Source organism: Myxine glutinosa, chromosome 10 (genome assembly GCF_964187855.1).
Source record: "Myxine glutinosa chromosome 10, kmMyxGlut1.1, whole genome shotgun sequence".
Classification (NCBI taxonomy): Eukaryota; Metazoa; Chordata; class Myxini; order Myxiniformes; family Myxinidae; genus Myxine; species Myxine glutinosa.
In genome coordinates, this window is record NC_136270.1 from 6,229,227 (window position 1) to 6,251,461 (window position 22,235).

Genomic DNA, 22,235 nt, shown 5'->3' on the forward strand with positions numbered 1-22,235 from the left:
GATATATAGTGCAGTAGTACCAAACAGATCAAGACTTCACAATGTCCATCAGATATATAGTGCAGTAGTACCAAAAATATCCTAGGCTTCACCATGCCCATCAGATATATAGTGCAGTAGTACCAAACAGATCAAGACTTCACCATGTCCATCAGATATATCGTGCAGTAGTACCAGACAGATCAAGACTTCACCATGTCCATCAGATATATAGTGCAGTAGTACCAAAAATATCCTAGGCTTCACCATGTCCATCAGATATAAAGTGCAGTAGTACCAAACAGATCAAGACTTCACAATGTCCATCAGATATATAGTGCAGTAGTACCAAAAATATCCTAGGCTTCACCATGCCCATCAGATATATAGTGCAGTAGTACCAAACAGATCAAGACTTCACCATGTCCATCAGATATATCGTGCAGTAGTACCAGACAGATCAAGACTTCACCATGTCCATCAGATATATAGTGCAGTAGTACCAAAAATATCCTAGGCTTCACCATGTCCATCAGATATAAAGTGCAGTAGTACCAAACAGATCAAGACTTCACCATGTCCATCAGATATATAGTGCAGTAGTACCAAACAGATCAAGACTTCACAATGTCCATCAGATATATAGTGCAGTAGTACCAAACAGATCAAGACTTCACCATGTCCATCAGATATATCGTGCAGTAGTACCAAACAGATCAAGACTTCACCATGTCCATCAGATATATAGTGCAGTAGTACCATACAGATCAAGACTTCACAATGTCCATCAGATATAAAGTGCAGTAGTACCATACAGATCAAGACTTCACCATGTCCATCAGATATATAGTGCAGTAGTACCAAAAATATCCTAGGCTTCACCATGTCCATCAGATATATAGTGCAGTAGTACCAAACAGATCAAGACTTCACCATGTCCATCAGATATATAGTGCAGTAGTACCAAACAGATCAAGACTTCACAATGTCCATCAGATATATAGTGCAGTAGTACCAAAAATATCCTAGGCTTCACCATGCCCATCAGATATATAGTGCAGTAGTACCAAACAGATCAAGACTTCACCATGTCCATCAGATATATCGTGCAGTAGTACCAGACAGATCAAGACTTCACCATGTCCATCAGATATATAGTGCAGTAGTACCAAAAATATCCTAGGCTTCACCATGTCCATCAGATATAAAGTGCAGTAGTACCAAACAGATCAAGACTTCACAATGTCCATCAGATATATAGTGCAGTAGTACCAAAAATATCCTAGGCTTCACCATGCCCATCAGATATATAGTGCAGTAGTACCAAACAGATCAAGACTTCACCATGTCCATCAGATATATCGTGCAGTAGTACCAGACAGATCAAGACTTCACCATGTCCATCAGATATATAGTGCAGTAGTACCAAAAATATCCTAGGCTTCACCATGTCCATCAGATATAAAGTGCAGTAGTACCAAACAGATCAAGACTTCACCATGTCCATCAGATATATAGTGCAGTAGTACCAAACAGATCAAGACTTCACAATGTCCATCAGATATATAGTGCAGTAGTACCAAACAGATCAAGACTTCACCATGTCCATCAGATATATCGTGCAGTAGTACCAGACAGATCAAGACTTCACCATGTCCATCAGATATATAGTGCAGTAGTACCAAACAGATCAAGACTTCACCATGTCCATCAGATATATAGTGCAGTAGTACCAAACAGATCAAGACTTCACCATGTCCATCAGATATATAGTGCAGTAGTACCAAACAGATCAAGACTTCACCATGTCCATCAGATATATAGTGCAGTAGTACCAAAGAGATCAAGACTTCACCATGTCCATCAGATATATAGTGCAGTAGTACCAAACAGATCAAGACTTCACCATGTCCATCAGATATAAAGTGCAGTAGTACCAAAGAGATCAAGACTTCACCATGTCCATCAGATATATAGTGCAGTAGTACCAAACAGATCAAGACTTCACCATGTCCATCAGATATATAGTGCAGTAGTACCAAATAGATCAAGACTTCACCATGTCCATCAGATATATAGTGCAGTAGTACCAAAAATATCCTAGGCTTCACCATGTCCATCAGCCCTTTGTTTGATGAACATCTCTTACTCAAATTGCACAACACTTGCGCCAAGTCAGTGAAAAACACACCATCTTGTCATTTAATTTTAATATACACATTGGTCATGAACCACACAGAGTAGAAAATGCAACAGATCCAGCCAATTTAAATGGCTTTCATGTCAGCTAAAATAATTACGTTCGTTTGTGCACCGGGAACCCCCTGAAGATGCGAATTCGTCCTCTAATTCCAATGAACGTCAAAGCAAGTTGTGAAACGTTGACCTTTCACCCCCCCGGCTGCTACAAAAGTGAGACGACACAAAGGGCAAGGTTCGCCTTCGTTCGCTTCAGCAACATAAAGTGACAACGTGGCGAGAAAGGGGAAACATAAAAACAGGTTGCCCTTTACCCGACCCGGAATATATCGGGGCCACGGCGTCGACGCGCCCTGGTTGGTTTTGGGCGGTGTATACGTCGCGGACAGTTAGTTCCTTCTGAGGAAAACGATACGAACCCGAGTTCGACACTCCATGTAAGGACCATGCTGTGAACACGTATTTAGGAACGATTATTTAAATTTAGTACGCGATGATACCGTCTTGTATACTTTTCGCAATTTTACGCCAAACGTAATATTTAACGTATATTTATCACAGGTGAAGGTGAAGCAGGCAGCTCTTACCTTGCACAACCGAGAGGTCAAACACCCGCACTATCTCCAACCAGTGGCAGCAGTCACCGGTGAGAACTGTGGCAAGGACATATCGGGCCAAAAACGGCGCCAACAAAATATTATTATTAGCACAGGAGGGAGGTCCAGGTGGGGTCTGGACCCTCAGGAACTCGACGTCCCGGAAGGGACGAGCACTCAACGGTTTTGTTTGAACTGGCCAAACGCCGGAAATCACGGCGTGATCATCATAATCGTATTTCATAAATACAGATTGTGCGATCGAAAGATTTCAAGTCCGTGTCAAGGCCAATAAAAGGATAAAGGCACGGACGGGGGTCGAACCCGCGATCTTCGGTTTACGAGACCGACGCCTTACCACTTGGCCACCGCGCCGTCCGCACATGAAGCAGTAAAACTATTCGTATTTATAAATTACCGTATATACTCTAAACTATCAACATTTATTGATTCTTCGTTCGTCACACTTGAATCTTGAATCTGAAAGTTAATATTAACTCCATGCGTTTTCCACCATGTTGCATTGCCTTTGCTGGAGGAGAGGGATAGGGGGAAGCAAAAGAGGAGGAGGACAGGAAGGGGTATAATATATATACAGTATATATATATACACTAGCAGAAGTATCCGGCATTGCCGGGCGGGGGAGGGGGAGGGGAACGGGGGAGGGGAACGGGGGAAGGGAGGGGAGGGGAGGGGAGGGGGAGGGGAACGGGGGAGGGGAACGGGGGGGGAGGGGAACGGGGGAGAGGAGGGGAACGGGGGAGGGGAGGGGGAGGGGGCGGGGAACGGGGGAGGGGGAGGGGGAGGGGAACGGGGGAGGGGGAGGGGAACGGGGGAGGGGGAGGGGGAGGGGAACGGGGGAGGGGGAGGGGAACGGGGGAGGGGAGGGGAACGGGGGAGGGGAGGGGAACGGGGGAGGGGAGGGGGAGGGGAACGGGGGAGGGGAGGGGGAGGGGAACGGGGGAGGGGGAGGGGGGGAGGGGAGGGGGAGGGGAACGGGGGAGGGGAACGGGGGAGGGGAGGGGAGGGGAGGGGAACGGGGGGGGGGAGCGAGCCCCTTGGCAAAGCGAGCGATTTTTTTTACATAGCGTCATAGCGTCATAACGTTCATAGCGTCATAGCGATGTTTTTTTCATAGCGTTCATAGCGTCATAGCGTTCATAGCGTCATAGCGTTCATAGCCTCATATCGTTTATAGCGTCATAGCGTTTCATAGCGTCATAGCGATTTTTTTTTTCATAGCGTCATAGCGTCATAGCGTCATAGCGTTTCATAGCGTCATAGCGATTTTTTTTTCATAGCGTCATAGCGTTCACAGCGTCATATCGTTCATAGCGTTCATAGCGTCATAGCGTCATCACGTGATCGCTCTGAGCGAATCAGCGCCCACCTGTTCTGATTCCGTTGATTCCGTGCGCTGAAATGCGCTGAGGTAAATATGAATAAAAAATATGGATCGTCAAATATTTTGAGTTCGGCCATGTTCGTCCCACGCTCAATGGCCATGTCTATGTCAAATATCAAGCACGTAAGCCTCTCCGTTTAGGAGTCTATCGGTAACATTACACACACACACACACACACACACACACACACACACACACACACACACACACACACACACACACACACACACACACTGTGTTTTATATATATACATTCATATAAACACATACATACGTATAAACGCACATAAACAAACACAGATATACTATGAACTTGTAAGTACTTGTAAAATCAATTATATTTTAAGTTATAACCTTAACTTATAAGCAATTGACTGACTTTCCAACTGCTCATCAGCTGGACACCATTTTTCATGGGGGTTTCGATCCTTTCAACCCAGAACCTCTCCAAACGGCGGGTCCACAACCCTGGCCACAAATCCGCATCAGGAGATTACTCAACATCGATGGAATCACAAAGTTGTGTCCAGACACAGTCAGCACAGCAATGCATTATTCTTGTTCAGATTTATTTAACCTTCGCCACCAAAGGTGGATGGATGGAGGTTGTTTTCACCAATGTCTGTTTGTCTGTGAACAAAATACCGCATCTTAAAAAGTTGTGGACGGATTCGGACGAAATTTGGCAGAGATGTAGCGAATGTGACAAGGACGAAATGATTAGATTTGATTAGAATGATTAGATTAGATTTCGATCGACTGACTATTGTCGACGAAGCTCTCACTCGACGCAATGCGTATTCATATTAAATCACTTTATATGATAATATACAACACAACAACATGCATTTTAAGGCCATTTTCCCTGCTAGAGCGGGGGTTAGCCTTGCGGTTCCCGGAACAATCTTCTCCATTTTGCCCTATTTTCTGCATCTCTCCTTGTTAACACCCTTGCCCGCATTTCTTCTTCCACCATCTTTAGCCAAGTCTTTCTCGGTCTTCCCCGTCCTCTACTTCCTTCTACATTCATTTCCATTGAAGGAGCTGGGCTCCAACGCGAGTTGAAAGAATTGACGCGACCAAAGATGGAAATTCGTCCGAGTAGGTTTAATAAATGTATCACACTCGGGTACTCTGAAAAGCCCGTTTATCGGGCAGCAATATATATACACATTTATGTTGGGAAGTTTGCCCGGCAAAAGCTATACCGGGCATGCCCGGGTATCAAGGGCGAGCCTTGGAAAGGCGAGTCTGGACCTGCCCGGGCGTGTTTGGCTGCGGCCTGGCAAGTCGAGGCTGGGCGTGCCCGGGCGCTCTGGACGAGCACTGGAAAGGCGATAGCGGGCATGCCCGGACGCTCTGGGCGAGCCCTGGAAAGGCGATAGCGGGCATGCCCGGACGCTCTGGGCGAGCCCTGGAAAGGCGATAGCGGGCATGCCCGGACGCTCTGGGCGAGCCCTGGAAAGGCGATAGCGGGCATGCCCGGGAGAGGCACGTCTGGCCGTGTTCTGGCCGGTGCAAGGCGATTGTGTGCATCCAGCGGTAACCGCTACACACGCCCCTCCAGAATCGACCTGCACCGGCAGGGTCAATTTAAGGGGGGTCCGGATGACCCGGCCGAAGCGACCCCTGGAGGGTCGTGGGGAGGGGTCCGACGTGGTGGTGGGTGGTCGAGCGGGGGGAACTGTGGACGGGGGGCGGCCTCGCCGCGGAGGAAGGGCCAACCGTGGTGGTCGGTCGACGTCCATGTGCGCCGGTTTGAGGCGGTCCACAGAAATCCGGTCCGGCCGGCCGCCGAAGTCGCCGATGAAAGACTTGTCGCCCCGTCGCAGGACCCGGAAGGGCCCGTCGTACGGCGGCCGGAGTGGCCCCCGGTGCGCGTCATGACGCACAAAGACGTACTCCGCTGTGCGAAGCGCCGGGGGGACGTAGGACTGGGGGCCACCGTGGCGGGACGTCGGCACGGGGGCAAATCGTCGGGCGGCCTCCTGGAGGTCCGAGCGTTGGCGAGCGGCGGACCAGGGACTGGTAGCGTCGGGCACGAATTCGCCCGGGACGTGGAGCGGCTGGCCGTAGACGAGCTCGGCGGCGGACGCCTGGAGGTCTTCCTTGGGGGCCGTGCGAAGGCCCAAAAGGACCCACGGCAGCCGGTCGGCCCAACCGTCGTCCTGAAGGCCGGCCATGAGTGCGGCCTTCATGGAGCGGTGAAACCGCTCGCACAACCCATTGGCTTGGGGGTGGTAGGCCGTGGTGCGGTGCAGCATGACCCCCAACGAACGGGCGACCGCGCCCCAAAGCTCAGACGTCAACTGTGGGCCGCGGTCGGACGAGATGTCCGCTGGTGCGCCGAAGCGCGCGACCCAGGTGGCGATGAACGCCTGCGCCACGTCGGCGGTGGTGGTGGAGGTGAGGGGCACGGCCTCCGGCCACCTGGTGGTCCTGTCCACCATGGTGAGCAGGTGGGTGAACCCCCGCGAGGGGGGCAGGGGACCCACCAGGTCCACGTGGACGTGGTCGAAACGCCGTTCAGGCACGGCGAAAGGTGCCAGCGGGGCCTGGGTGTGGCGGTGGACCTTGGCTCGCTGGCAGGCCGTGCAGGCGTTGGCCCAGTCGCGGATGTTTCATCGAAGGCCGTGCCAGACGAAACGCGCCGACACCAGCTTCTGAGAAGCTTTCCGGCCCGGGTGAGAAAGGCCGTGGATGGAGGCGAAGATGCGGTGCTGCCAGGAAACGGGCACGATGGGGCGAGGCTGGCCCTGGGAGACGTCGCAGAGCAGGACGGTGCCCGCGAAGGGGATGTCGGCCAGGCGGAGGCCCGTGTCCGCCGCGCGGAGTGCCTGCACCGAGGCGTCGGTGGTCTGGTCGGCCGCCATGAGCGCGAAGTCCACGCCGAGGTGGACCGCGTTCGCGCTGGCCCGCGAAAGGCAGTCGGCCACGGCGTTTTCTTTGCCGGCGACGTGCTGGATGTCCGTGGTAAACTCCGACACGGCGGAGAGGTGGCGCTGCTGGCGGGCCGACCACGGCTCCGTGACCTTAGCCATTGCGTAGACCAACGGCTTGTGGTCGACGAAAGCCGTGAACGGGCGGCCCTCCAGGAGGTGTCGGAATTGGCGAATGGCCAGGAATAGCCCGAGCAGCTCGCGGTCGAACGTGCTGTAGTTTAACTCGTTCGGCCGGAGTTGCCGGCTGAAAAAAGCGAGTGGCTGCCAAACCCTGTCCACCCATTGCTCATGGACGGCGCCCACCGCGTAGTTGGAGGCGTCCGTAGTGAGGGCGATGGGCGCGTTGAGCACCGGGTGAGCCAGCAGCGTTGCGTCGGCGAGGGCCCGTTTGGCGCTGGCGAAGGCCGCGTCCATGGCCGCGGACCAAACAATGTCATGCTTGGCCGGCTTGCCCCGGAGGGCCTCTTAAAGGGGCCGCATGAGCTGAGCAGCGCGGGGCACGAATCGGTGATAAAAATTCACCATGCCGAGGAACTCTTGGAGGGCCTTGATGGAACGGGGACGCGGGAACGTGGTGATGGCCTCGACCTTGGTCGGCAGCGGCACGGCCCCGGTCTTGGTGATGCGGTGGCCCAAAAAGTCAACGGTCGTCGCGCCGAAGTGGCATTCGACCGGGTTGACAATTAAGCCGTGCTCGCTGAGGCGACCGAACAGTGTTCGGAGGTGGAGGAGGTGCTCGGCGCGGGACGTGCTGGCGACGAGGATGTCGTCCAGATAGACGAAAAGAAACGGCAGGTCACGCAGCACGCCGTCCATCAAGCTCTGGAACGCCTGGGCCGCGTTCTTGAGGCCAAACGGCATCCGCAAAAATTCGAACAGGCCGAACGGCGTGATGACGGCCGTCTTTGGGACGTCGGCCGCCCGGACAGGTACCTGGTGGTAGCCCCGTATCAGGTCAATTTTCGAAAAGATGACCCGTCCCGCCAAACGGGCGGAAAAGTCCTGAATATGCGGGATCGGGTACCTGTCGGGGGTGGTAGCGTCATTGAGATGGCGGTAGTCGCCACACGGGCGCCATACACCCCCCGGCTTTGGCACGATGTGCAGTGGCGAGGCCCACGCGCTATCGGAGCGCCGCACGATGCCGAGGTGCTCCAACGCGTCGAATTCGGCCTTCGCCACGGCGAGCTTGGCTGGGTCGAGGCGGCGGGCCCTGGCGTAGACCGGCGGGCCCGTAGTGGGTATGTGGTGCTCGATCCCGTGCCGCACCGCGACGGCCGAAAACGTCGGCCGCGTGAGGGCCGGGAATTCCACGAGCAGGCGAGCGAACTCGTTCGTTGCCGGGAGGGCGCACGTCAGTTCGGTCGGCGCGGAGCTGCTCATTGTGCACGCCAGGGAGCTGAAGGTCTCGGCGTGGACAAGGCGACGTCGTTTGACGTCGACCAGCAGCCCGTGTGCGCAGAGGAAGTCGGCGCCCAGCAAAGCCACGGGGACGCTGGCGGTAACAAAAGTCCATTGAAAGCGCTGGCTGCCGAAGCAGAGGGTGACGACGCGTGGGCCGAAAGTGCGTATGGCCGAGCCATTAGCAGCGACCAAAGAGGGGCCGCAAACTGCGTCCAGCCTGTCCTGCTCGGAGGCGGGTATGACGCTCAGTTGGGCGCCGGTGTCGCACAGGAAACGCCGCCCAGACGCTTTGTCCCGAATAAACAGCAAGTTGCCCGAGTGGCCGGCGCTCATGGCTGGGAATGAACGCCGGCCCGGCCGTTTCCCGACCTGCCGAAAGTGCACGGGGGCCGGCACGTCCGAGCCTTGTGTCCGAACCTGGCATGGTAATAACACCACGCCCGGTCAGGTGGAGGCCCCGGCCGTCGTGTCGGAAGTGGGCGGTGCGGCGTGGCGGCCGTCAATTGCACCGGCAGTTCGGCCTCCAAACGCGCAGGGCGCTCGGGCGTCGTGGGCGTCGCCTCGGACAGCGGCGGGCTCCAGGTAACCGCGCCGATGTGCTGGCCCACCGAGGAGATCTTATCGGCTTCCCTGGCGAGGGCGCGGGAATCCGTGATCAACGTGCCAGCCAGGGCGAGGCGTACTGGGTGAGGCAGCTGGCGAAGGAACAGCTCGCGGAACAGAAAATCCGGAGAGTGCTCACCGAGCAACGAGAGCATATAGTCCATGCGCTCGGACGGGCGCGTGTCGCCGAGCTCGGGCAGGTCAAGCAGGCGCCGTGCGCGTGCTGCCGGTAAGAGGGCAAAAGCATCGAGGAGGAGTGTCTTCAGCGCGTCGTATTTGTCAGCAGCCGGCGGGTGCTGGAGGAGGCTCAAGGCGCAGGCCGCGGTGGCGGAACCGAGTGCCGCCACAACATGGTGGAAGCGGGTGTCGTCCGCGGTGATGCCTCGCATGGCGAACTGAGAGTCCGCCTGAGCGAACCAAACAGCCGCGTGAGCCTCCCAGAAGGTAGGCAGTTTAAGCATCACTGCCGTATCCATGTCGGTAGGTCACCAATGAAGGAGCTGGGCTCCAACGCGAGTTGAAAGAATTGACGCGACCAAAGATGGAAATTCGTCCGAGTAGGTTTAATAAATGTATCACACTCTGGTACTCTGAAAAGCCCGTTTATCGGGCAGCAATATATATACACATTCATGTCGGGAAGTTTGCCCGGCAAAAGCTATACCGGGCATGCCCGGGTATCAAGGGCGAGCCTTGGAAAGGTGAGTCTGGACCTGCCCGGGCGTGTTTGGCTGCGGCCTGGCAAGTCGAGGCTGGGCGTGCCCGGGCGCTCTGGACAAGCACTGGAAAGGTGATAGCGGGCATGCCCGGACGCACTGGGCGAGCCCTGGAAAGGCGATAGCGGGCATGCCCGGACGCTCTGGGCGAGCCCTGGAAAGGCGATAGCGGGCATGCCCGGACGCTCTGGGCGAGCCCTGGAAAGGCGATAGCGGGCATGCCCGGACGCTCTGGGCGAGCCCTGGAAAGGCGAGAGCGGGCATGCCCGGGAAAGACGAGACGGGGCGTGCCCGGGAGGTTCGGGCGTGCCCGGGAACAGTGAGTCCGGGCATGCCCGGGAGAGGCGCGTCTGGCCGTGTTCTGGCCGGTGCAAGGCGATTGTGTGCATCCAGCGGTAACCGCTACACAATCACTCTTCTCTACCAGTCACTTTCATCCTTCCTCAGCACATGACCAAACCATCTCAACCTGTTCCTCTTCACAGCATCAATCACAGGCTCTATTCCCATCATCTTTCGCAATTCATCATTTGTCTTCCTCTCTCTCAACGATACTCCGCACATCCACCGAACCATTCGCATTTCCACCCTTTCCAGCCTTAGTGGCTGCTCTTCGTTCATTACCCATGTCTCGCTCCCATAAATCATAACACTTCTCACACATGCAGCATACACCTTTCCCTTCAGCTTCAACGACACTCCCCTCCTCATCAGCACGCCACTCAGTTCCCGAAACTTCTTCCATGCACATCTCACTCGAGCAACCATTGCCGAGTCTGATCCACCTTCTCCATTCAGCATGTCTCCGAGGTAGCAAAATGTTTTCACACCTTCCAGCTTCACACCGTCTCCAAGATCCAACTCAACATTTCCTCCATTTGCAGCTCCCTCTGTGCACACCTTACATTTGAATGTGGCTGCCACACTGGTTAATGACCCTCTCAGACCACTACATTTATGATGAACCCACTCAGCGCACATTGTACATTGAATGGAGACAACACCTTTCTCCTTTCTCCTTGTTTCTTTCTTTCTTTTCTCAACACATTTCTCCTTTTCTCTCTTTGAGACGTCGAATGGAGACTCCGACACCCTTCCTGCACACAGCACATGGCCACTTCCCAGTTCTTTCCACCTCACCACATGCTTTACCACTTGCCATCACCTTGGTCTTTCCGATATTCACCTTCAGACTTTTTGTCTCCATACATTCCTTCCACTTGTTCATCTTTTCCTTCAGTCCATCCATACTTTCCGCAATCAACACCAGATCATCTGCATACAACAACTCCCATGGTAAACCCTCCTTTACATTCTGAGACAGCACTGGTCACCTTTCCCCTTGTATAGAGGGACGAGGGTACTCAGCTCCCAAGCCACTGGAATGCGGCCTTCTTTCACCACCAGATTACAGATCTCTGTCATTCTCTTCACACCCCAACTTCCTGCTGCCTTCATCATATCTCCCACAACTCCCGTCGGCCCTCCCGCTTTTCTACTCTTCATTGCTTTTATCGCTTCCTCAACTTCCTTCTCAGTTATCTTCTCTGCCGGTCTGAAAACTGAGTTACTCTCTATGTTGCCATCCCATTCATTCTCTGCATTCAACAGTATTTCCATATATCTTTTCCATCTTCCTTTAATTCCATCTGGGTCCACAACGATTTGTCCCACTTCATCCTTCAAGCAACTCACCCCCATCACATCACACCTCTCTTTCACTATCTGCCTTGCAATCCTGAATACCTCTCTCTGACCCTCTTCCGAATCCAAGCGTTCTCCGAACATTTTCCTACATGCCTCTTGCGCCTTTGCTACCTCTTTCTTTGCAGCCTTCTTGGCTACCTTATAACTTTCATGCTCTGCTTTCTCTGCTCCCGTACCCTTCGCCTTCTGCCACTCCTTGAACTTCTTCCTCTTCTCGTCAATCCTCTTTCCAACTTCATCATCCCACCACCATGTTTCCGAGTGCCTCGGTGGTCCTTTTCTCCATACACATACCTCAGCAACGGCTCCCAACAGACTATCTTTCATTGACATCCAACCACTTTCAAGCTCAACCACATCATCCTCTACCCTACTCAGCCTCTCTTTTAATGCCTCCCTTACTGTCACCTCTTTCAACCTCCACACCTTCATTCTCGGTTGGTACTTCACCCGCCTAGCTCTCCTCGCACTTTTCACCCTTTTGTCGCAGACAACCAAGTGGTGCTGTGAAACAGCCTCCCCCCCCCCCCCCCCCGGGATCACCTTTGTGTCGTGGAGGTGCCCCCATCTCACCTACGCACCATCAGGTAGTCAACGGTTGTCGTCGACCCACCTGACGTGTATGTAACAAGCTTATTATCCTCTTTCTGGAACTGAGTATTACAAATCAACAAATCAGCTCCATCAGCAAACTCCAAAATCCTTTCACCTTCTCCATTTCTCACACCATATCCGTAACCCCCATGAACTCCCTCAAAACCGTCCATACTCCTTCCCACATGTCCATTTAGGTCTCCTCCTACCACAACAACTTCCTCATCTTTCACGTTTTCCATCAGCTTCTCTATCGCACACCAGAACTTGTCCTTCTCTTCATCGCTCCGACGAACCTGCGGAGCATATCCCGAGATGACGTTCACCAAGAGCTTTCCAATCATCATTTTCACCATCATCAACCTATCACTCACTCTCGTCACACTCACCACACTGTCTACAAACTCCTCAGAAAACAGGACACCAACACCATTCACGCCCTCCGGGCACCCTTGCCACACAAACTTGTATTTCTGTCCCTGCCTACCCTTTGTAGCGACCCATGGGTCCCCCAAGCGAGACCAGCAACAGAATCTCCTTGCTCCAACCGGTGACGTAACCGGCGGGCAAGCCACGGCGCCGGGGTGGCCGGTCACGTGACCACCAAAGCATGCCGCGCGTGCGGTTATAATCCTTTGCACCTGTCGGTCACGTGACCACCAAAGCGTGCCTCGCCTAAGAGGCGGGGCTTTCGGTTTCGGTTGTGCTTTCTGGTTGTGATATATATGCAGCCCGATAAACGGGCTTTACAGAGTTCCTGAGTTGGTTTTTACAATAAACATCTTCTCGGACGAGTTTGTGTCTTGCCCGTCACTTCGTCCGTCTCAGGCAAGAGCCCTGCTCTTCACTGGTGACCCCGACTGCCCCCGCACGGATGCGGGGGCTGCAAACGAACACGGCAAGCGCGCCCTAGCCAGGGAAGCCACCTAGGCTGGTAACGCCGGCTTCTCCCGCACGGCTTCGGGCGCAGTTTCGACCGCGGTTTCGACATGCCGGAGTTTCGGTAACGACGACGACCATGACTATGAGGTTCGCGCGCCGCGCTCGGCTCCTCCTCTGCGACCAGAGGGGCGAACCTATTCCAAGACCCTCTGAAGGCACGGCTGCTTCGTCACCTTCGCGCGCACTGACGTTTGTGGCACGGCTGCTTCATCACCTTCGCGCGCACTGACGTTCGCGGCACGGCTGCTTCGTCACCTTCGCACAACTACAACCGCAACTACTTCTCCGACCCTGCATCCTCGGGAGGCCCGCGAGGAACCTCGGCAGCCTCCCCCGAGGCCTTGACCAGCCCCTCGGTTGGCTCACCCGCTTTTCGCGTCCACCGCTCGAGCCTTCTCGGCACTGCACCCGCGACCTGCAACCTCGGGAGGCCCGCGAGGAACCTCGGCATCCTCCCCCGAGGCCTTGACCAGCCCCTCGGTTGGCTCACCCGCTTTTCGCGTGCACTGCTCGAGCCTTCTCGGCACTGCACCCGCGAACTGCAACCTCGGGAGGCCCGCGAGGAACCTCGGCAGCCTCCCCCGAGGACTTTCCCGGCCCCTCGGCCGCCCCCCGTCCACTGCACCCCCCATCCGACCACCCGCCACCACACCGGACCCCCCTCAGGTTGACCTTCCTGGATCAAGTCCATTCTGGGGGGGGGGCATGTGTAGCGACCCATGGGTCCCCCAAGCGAGACCAGCAACAGAATCTGCTTGCTCCAGCCGGTGACGTAACGGGTGGGCAAGCCACGGCGCCGGGGTGGCCGGTCACGTGACCACCAAAGCGTGCCGCGCGTGCGGTTATAATCCTTTGCACCTGTCGGTCACGTGACCAACAAAGCGCGCCTCGCCTGAGAGGCGTGGCTTTCGGTTTTGGTTGTGCTTTCTGGTTGTGATATATATGCAGCCCGATAAACGGGCTTTACAGAGTTCCCGAGTTGGTTTTTACAATAAACATCTTCTCGGACGAGTTTGTGTCTTGCCCGTCACTTCGTCCGTCTCAAGCAAGAGCCCTGCTGTTCACCTTCACCATTCTCACACCACTTCCCTTCCATCTCGTCTCTTGCACACAACATATGTCCACTCTTCTTCTGACCAATACTTCCACCACTTCTCCTGATCTCCCTGTCATTGTCCCTACATTCCATGTCCCAAACCTCAGAAACCGATCTCCACTTCGGGCTGTACCATGCCCATATGTAGTTGTAATTGTCATGGTTCTCTTTTTGAGGCAATGTTTTTATGGCCTTCCTGACGCCAACCCTCTTAGTCGTCTCTTACGACACGCAGGGATACGGTGTACCTATTCTAAACCGGGGTACACACCCTTCACACTTTATATGATAATATATTGAGCGATAAACACTTTACCAGATAGACATGTCCATTACACAGCATCTCCACGCTCCATCGAACCATCGACTCAAACTGTCATTTATAACCGACTTTACCATGCTGCACTGCGTATCCTAGCAACCACCAACAAATTATTTCAATGTTTATTTACAATATCTATCTATAATTCCAGTAATCTCTGTACGTCTGTACGTCTGTTTGTCTGTGACCGCTGTTTCTCGACAACCACGGGTCCGATATACTTTTAACTTGCCAGGTATATTGCTGGGGACCCGAGGATGTGCCTTTTCAAGGTTTCATATTAATCGGACAATTACTTACCGAGCTATGTCCAAAAAACGATTCAACCAATCAGAGAGCAGCGAACGATCGCGTGTGCCGAACGTGGAGGACACACTCTGCCTCGGATGGCACATTTGAGAGCGTATTCATTTATTTCACGTTTGCAAACTATGTTGGCGTTAAACTATGTTTTAAAACTAATAAAACCGAATTTGCGATTCATTCGCTTTCCTGCGCGTTTGTGCACGCGATGGCGATTTCTTTACCAAACTCCGGAAGCCGTTCGCTTTGGACCAAACCATTGCATGTAAATAGAGGGGGGGGATTGTCACCGTACTCGCAAGCCGTTCGCTTTGGACCAAACCATTTCATGTAAATAGAGGGGGGGGATATAATTTTAGATATAGATATAGTACGGGCAATGCCCTAGTATTTTAAAAGTCGAGGAATACAAAGATTTACCTCTTTGCATTTAATACTTGCTGTCCACCTGTTGGTCAATTTAGCGAATAACGCCGAATATAATTGTCCTGTTCCCTTATTGGCTACTAGGGGTCATGTGATCTGAAGGTCATAGTGTAGACTGTAGAGTGTCGACTGTAGATTCTCCATTTTTGAAGGTTGCCTTCATTCAGAGTTGAAGATAACTATCAGACAGTGCAATCTTTCTCCATCTGCTCCCATTTGTGCCTTGCAGAGCTTGTTATAAATGCTATTCCGTTACTTGTACGTTATTGTGTTTCCAATATGTACAAAATGTACGGGCCTTTACATACAAATTTACAAGATGTACGGGCCTTTATACACAAGATGTATGGCCTTTTACGTTCAAGTTTACAAGATGCATAACATGCAGAGCATTGTGTTGTAGCAGGTCTTGTCTGTATATTTTCAGTTTCACAATTACTAATTGATGAATGAATGAATCAAAACATTCCAGTAAATAAATCTACATTTCCAATCTGGTTCGAGTTCTTCGTTCAAGTTCTTGTTTGGCTTTCTGTCTACCTGTGCTGAGCTACGCACATACAGGACAGAATAAACATCAAAGATGTAAGAAAGAACCCTGCAGACAAGACTCAAGATCCAGAAATCACCCCAAGACCCAAATGCAGTAATGAGTAAAAGCTTCCAGAGGTCCATCATTGGGGAAGCAAAGTCCACACAGCATCAGGATATGATAGGATTGTGGCGGACACGAAAGCCCACTGGCGTGGTGACATCATCCGCGCACCAAGTGGGCGGCGGCCACGCCCGAGGGGTAGGCGTGGCCTCAGGATATACACTGGGCACGCAGCCCGGAGCGCGCCAGTGCTACAGTGACCTCTTGTCAATAAAGACACTTTTGTTTAACCGCGTTGTCCGCTTCCTCCTTGGTAGCAAGTCGCGCGCGTAGCACCGCGCTTCATTGGTGACTCCGACGTTTGGTCAGCCGTCACTGACCACCCGAAACCACCACAGCCATGGCAACCAACGCGGTAGCGATAAAGCTCCCCGAGTTCTGGGAAGCTCAGACGGAGATCTGGTTCCTGCAGGCCAAAGCTCAGTTCAGGCTTCGACGCATCACGGCGGACGAGACACGCTACTGCCACGTGGTTGCCTCCCTCGGGGCCGGCGCGGCCGCCCGCGTCGTGTCGGTCCTGAGGAACCCACCGGCCCACGACAAGTACGACGTGATCAAGCGCCTCCTCCTCGCCACGTTCGGCCTCACAGTGGACGCACGGGCCGATCGCCTCTTGGACCTCCCCAAGCTCGGTGACACGCGACCGCCGGTCCGAATGGACCATATGCTGTCGCTCATGGGCGACGAACCCCCGAACGCTCTATTCCGGGCGTTATTTCGACGCCAGCTGCCGGCACGAGTCCGCCTCGCGTTGGCCGGTTCCGCGACGACGGAACCCCGTGCGTTCGCGGCCGAGGCCGACAAGTTCTACGCGGCTTTGGACACGCAGGCGAGTTTTGGTGCGGCCGTAGCGGCTCCCGAGCCCGAACCTCCTGCGGGTGCCCACCCCTGCTCCGAGGGGCGCCTCGTGGCGGCCGCCACGCCCCGTCCACCACCACCGCGGAAACCGCAGCCTCCGGCTTCGCTGCAAACCTGGTGCCATTTCCACGCTAGGTTCGGCCACGGGGCTCGGCAATGTCGCCCGCCGTGCTCATTCGGCAGGTCGGGAAACGCCCGGGCCGGCCCTCGGTAGTGGCACTGAGTGCCGGCCGATTAAACAGCCTCCTATACATAACGGACAACTTATCCGGGTGCCGTTACCTGTGCGACACGGGAGCGCAGGTGAGTGTCGTTCCCGCCGGTACGTCCGACAAGCAGTCCGCGGGCCGGGGCCCCGCGCTGCTTGCTGCCAACGGTACGCCCATTCGCACGTACAGAAAACGCTGCCTTTCTCTGCGGTTCAGAGGGCAGGTTTTCCGATGGTCGTTCGTCACTGCCGATGTGCCTATGGCACTGCTCGGTGCGGACTTCCTCTGTGCCAATGGCCTGTTGGTCGACATCAAGCACAGAAGGCTTGTCCAGGCTGAGACGTTCAGCTCGCTCGCTAGCGCGTCGCCCGCCTCGTTGAGCAGCTCACGGAGCGGCTCATCGAGCGGCTCGCCGAGCGGCTTGCTGAGCGGCTTGGTTCCGGCCAGGTTCATCTGCACGCTTCCGGCAGCGGACGAATTCACCCGCCTCCTCGCCCGTTTCCCGGCCCTCACGAGGCCCACCTTCTCGGCGGGGACCGTCAAGCACGGGGTGGAACATCACATCCCCACCGCCGGGCCACCGGTCTACGCCTGGGCACGCCGCCTCGAGCCGACGAAGCTCGGGGTAGCTAAAGCGGAGTTTGCTACGCTGGAGCGGCTCGGCATCGTGCGGCGCTCCGAGAGCGCTTGGGCGTCGCCGATCCACATCGTGCCCAAGCCCGGCGGGGGATGGCGACCGTGCGGGGACTACCGCCGTCTCAACGACGCCACCACCCCCGACCGCTACCCCCGTCCCCCATATTCAGGACTTTTCCACCCGCTTGGCGAATATGTCCTTCTTCTCGAAGGTGGACCACATACGCAGTTACCACGAGGTACCCGTCAGGCTGGAGGACATCCCGAAGACGGCTGTCATCACGCCGTTCGGTCTTTTCGAATTTCTTCGGATGCCCTTCGGTTTGAAGAATGCGGCTCAGGCGTTCCAGCGCCTCATGGACAGCGTCTTGCGCGACTTGGATTTCGTCTACGTCTATCTGGATGACATCCTCGTCGCAAGCGCGTCCCGCGAAGAGCACCTACACCATCTCCGCATGCTCTTCGAACGTCTGGGTCAGCACGGCCTGATCGTGAACCCCGCCAAGTGCCGGTTCGGTGTCGCCGAAATCGACTTTTTGGGGCACTGCGTCACGAGGCACGGGGCCGTCCCCCTACCGGCCAAGGTGGAGGCGGTGAAAGGGTTTCCGCGCCCCCGCACAATCAGGGGGCTCCAGGAGTTCCTGGGCATGGTAAACCTTCACCACCGTTTCCTGCCCCGCATCGCCCAGCTCCTGCGCCACTTGCATGAGGCCCTCCGGGGGAAGCCGGGCAAAGGTGACGTCACCTGGACCGAGCAGATGGACGCGGCGTTCGTGGGCGCGAAGCTCGCCTTGGCTAACGCCACCATGCTCGCGCACCCGGCGCCCGATGCACCGATCGCCCTCACCACCGACGCCTCGGACTACGCGGTGGGTGCGGTGCACGAGCAATGGGTGCGTGGAGCTTGGCAACCGCTGGCGTTCCTCAGCCGGCAGCTTCGCCCGCCCGAATGCCGGTACAGTACCTTCGACCGCGAGTTGCTCAGGCTCCACCTGGCGGTCAGGCACTTCCGCCATCTGCTCGAGGGCCGTGCGTTCACGGCCTTCGTCGACCACAAGCCACTGGCGTTCGCGATGGGCAAGGTCACCGAGCCGTGGTCGGCCCGGCAGCAGCGTCACCTCTCGGCCGTGTCCGAATACAGGACGGACATCCGGCACGTCTCGGGGAAGGACAACCCGGTGGCGGATTGCCTTTCCCGGTCCGTTGCCCACGCGGTCCACCTCGGCATCGACTATGCCCGGATGGCGGCGGACCAGGCCGCCGACCCCGACGTCCAGGCCTTGCGGAACGCCATTACGGGCCCCTGCGTCCCCGAGGTGCCGTTCAACGGCGCGGGCACGGCCCTCTAGTGCGACGTCTCCCTCGGGCGTGGCCTCAGGATATACACTGGGCGCGCAGCCCGGAGCGCGCCAGTGCTACAGTGACCTCTTGTCAATGAAGACACTTTTGTTTTACTGCGTTGTCCACTTCCTCCTTGGTAGCAAGTCGCGCGCGTAGCACCGCGCTTCAGGATAACTATAACTCATGGCTGCATTGATATTGTGGCGTACAGGAAAGCCCACTGGCGTGGTGACATCATTCCGCGCACCAAGTGGGCGGCGGCCATGCCCGAGGGGTAGGCGTGGCCTAAGGATATACACCGGGCGCGCAGCCCGGAGCGCGCCAGTGCTACAGTGACCTCTTTGGAATAAAGAACTATAAACTTACCGCGTTGTCCGCTTCCTCCTTGGTAGCAAGTCACGCACGTAGCACCGCGTGCTTCATTGGTGACCTCCGACATTCGAGTCAGCCGTCGCTGACTACCCGAAACCGCCGCAACAATGGCTACCAACGCGGTCTCCATCAAGCTCCCCGAATTCTGGGAGTCACAAGCCGAAGTTTGGTTCCTGCAGGCGGAAGCACAGTTCCGACTTTGAGGCATCACGGTGGACGAGACCATGTACTGCCACGTGGTCGCCGCCCTCGGGCCCGGCACGGCCACCCGCGTCGTATCGGTCCTAAGGGATCCACCTGCCGACAGCAAGTACGAGGCGGTCAAGCGTCTCCTCCTCACCACGTCCGGCCTTACGGTGGACGCACGGGCCGATCGCCTCTTGGACCTCCCCGAGATCGGGGACACGTGACCGTCGGTCCGTATGGACCATATGCTGGCGCTCATGGGCGACGAAACCCCGAACGCTCTATTCCGGGCGTTGTTTCGACGCCAGCTGCCAGCACGAGTCCGCCTCGCTTTGGCTGGTTCCGCGTTAACGGAACCCCGTGCGCTCGCTGCTGAGGCCGACAAATACTACGCGGCTTTGGACACGCAGGCGAGTCTTGGCGCGTTTTCCACTCCCGAGGCTCCCGAGGCTTTCCCCGATGCACCGCACCTCGTGTCCGCCGCCACGCCCCGCCCACCACCACCGCCGCGAAGAAAACCGTGGCCTCCAACGCCGCAGCTGCCCGCCTGGTGTTTCTTCCACACCAAGTTCGGCCACGAGGCTCGGCAGTGGCGCCCGCCGTGCTCATTCGGCAGGTCGGGAAACGGGCGAGCCGGCGCTTGGTGGCAACGGTGAGCGTCGGCAATTCAGACAGCCTTCTGTACATAACGGACACCTTGTCCGGGCGCCGTTACCTGTGCGACACGGGGGCGCAGGTGAGTGTCGCTCCTGCCGGTACGTACGACAAGCACACCGCGGGCCGAGGTCCCGCGCTGCTTGCGGCCAATGGTACGTCTATACGCACGTATGGAAAACGCTGTCTTTCCCTGCGGTTCGGAGGTCAGGTTTTCCGTTGGTCGTTCGTTACGGCCGACGTGCCCACGGCACTGCTCGGCGCGGACGTCTTATGTGCGAATGGATTACTGGTCGATGTAAAGCGCAGAAGGCTTGTCCAGGCTGAGACGTTCAGCTCGCTCGCGTGTGCGCTGCCCGCCTCGTTGAGCAGCTCACAGAGCGGCTCACCGAGCGGCTCGCCGAGTGGCTTGCTGAGCGGTTCCGTTCCGGCCAGGTTCATCTGTACGCTTCCGGCAGCGGACGAATTCGCCCGCCTCCTCGCGGGTTTCCCGGCCCTCACGCCGCCCACCTTCTCGGCGGGGACCATCAAGCACGGGGTGGAACACCACATCCCCACCGCCGGGCCACCGGTCTACGCCCGGGCACGCCGCCTCGAGCCAACGAAGCTCGCCGTAGCTAAAACGGCTTTCGCTACGCTGGAGTGGCTCGGCATCGTGCGGCGCTCCGAGAGCGCGTGGGCATCCCCGCTCCACATCGTACCTAAGCCCGGCGGGGGATGGCGACCGTGCGGGGACTACCGGCGCCTCAACGATGCCACCACCCCCGACCGCTACCCCGTCCCCCACATCCAGGACTTCTCCGCCCGGTTGGCGGGGATGTCCTTCTTTTCAAAGGTGGACCTCGTACGCGGCTAGCATCAGGTCCCTGTCAGGCCGGAGGACATCCCGAAGACAGCTGTCATCACGCCGTTCGGGCTTTTCGAATTTCTTCGGATGCCCTTCGGTTTAAAAATGCGGCTCAGGCGTTCCAGCGCCTCATGGACAGCGTCTTGCGCGGCTTGGATTTTTTGTACGTCTACCTGGACAACATCCTCGTCGCCAGCGCGTCCCGCGAAGAGCACCTTCGTCACCTCCGCACGCTCTTCGAACGTCTGGGCCAGCACGGTCTGATCGTGAACCCCGCCAAGTGCCGGTTCGGTGTCGCTGAAATCGACTTTTTGGGGCACCGCGTCACCAGGCACGGGGCCGTCCCCCTACCGGCCAAGCTGGAGGTGGTGAAGTGGTTTCCGTGCCCCCGCACGATCAAGGGGCTCCAGGAGTTCCTGGGCATGATAAACTTTTACCATCGGTTCCTGCCACGCATCGCCCAGCTCCTGCGCCCCTTGCACGAGGCCCTCCGGGGGAAGCCGGGCAAAGGTGACTTTACCTGGACCGAGCAGATGGACACGGCGTACTCGGGCGCGAAGCTCGCCTTGGCCAACGCCACCATGCTCGCGCACCCGGCGCCCGATGCACCAATAGCCCTCACCACCGACGCCTCAGACTACGCGGTGGGCGCGGTGCACGAGCAATGGGTGTGTGGTGCTTGGCAACCGCTGGCGTTCTTCAGCCGGCAGCTTCGCCCGCCCGAACGCTGGTACAGTACCTTCGACCGCGAGTTTCTTGGGCTTCACCTGGCGGTCAGGCACTTCCGCCATCTGCTCGAGGGCCGTGCGTTCACGGCCTTCGTCGACCACAAGCCGCTGGTTTTCACGATGGGCAAGGTCGCCGAGCCGTGGTCGGCCCGGCAACAGCGTCACCTCACGGCCGTGTCCGAGTACACGATGGACATCCGACACGTCGCGGGAAAGGACAACCCGATGGCCGACTGCCTTTCCCGGGCCGTCGCCCACGCAGTCCACCTTGGCATCGACTATGCCCGGATGGCGGCGGACCAGGCCACCGACCCCAGGGTCCAGGCCTTGCGGACCGCCGTCACGGGCCTCCGCATCACCGGGGTGCCCTTCGACGGCGCGGGCATGGCCCTCATTTGCGACGTCTCCCTCGGGCGGCCTCGCCCCATCGTGCCCGCAGGCTGGCAGCGCCAGGTTTTTGACGCCATCCACGGCCTGTCCCACCCGGGCCTGAAGGCCTCCCAGAGGTTGGTC

At 56.6% G+C, this 22,235-nt stretch overlaps 1 protein-coding gene and 1 non-coding gene across 3 annotated transcripts in view; both read right to left on the reverse strand.

The window, feature by feature from the left end:
• BFAR (bifunctional apoptosis regulator) overlaps positions 1-3,179 on the reverse strand; it is a 44,149-nt gene extending 40,970 nt beyond the window's left edge. The window contains exon 1 of one of the 2 annotated variants that reach the window (XM_068127119.2): positions 2,766-3,179. The gene's annotated coding sequence lies outside the window, so the exon portion shown is untranslated. Of the gene's footprint in view, positions 1-2,279; positions 2,548-2,765 lie in introns of those variants that run through there. The other variant, XM_068127118.2, reaches the window with a different exon arrangement.
• On the reverse strand, positions 3,078-3,149 carry TRNAT-CGU (transfer RNA threonine (anticodon CGU)). Its single transcript has one exon. It is a non-coding gene; the product is annotated as a tRNA-Thr (tRNA).
• Positions 3,180-22,235: the final 19,056 nt, after the last annotated feature.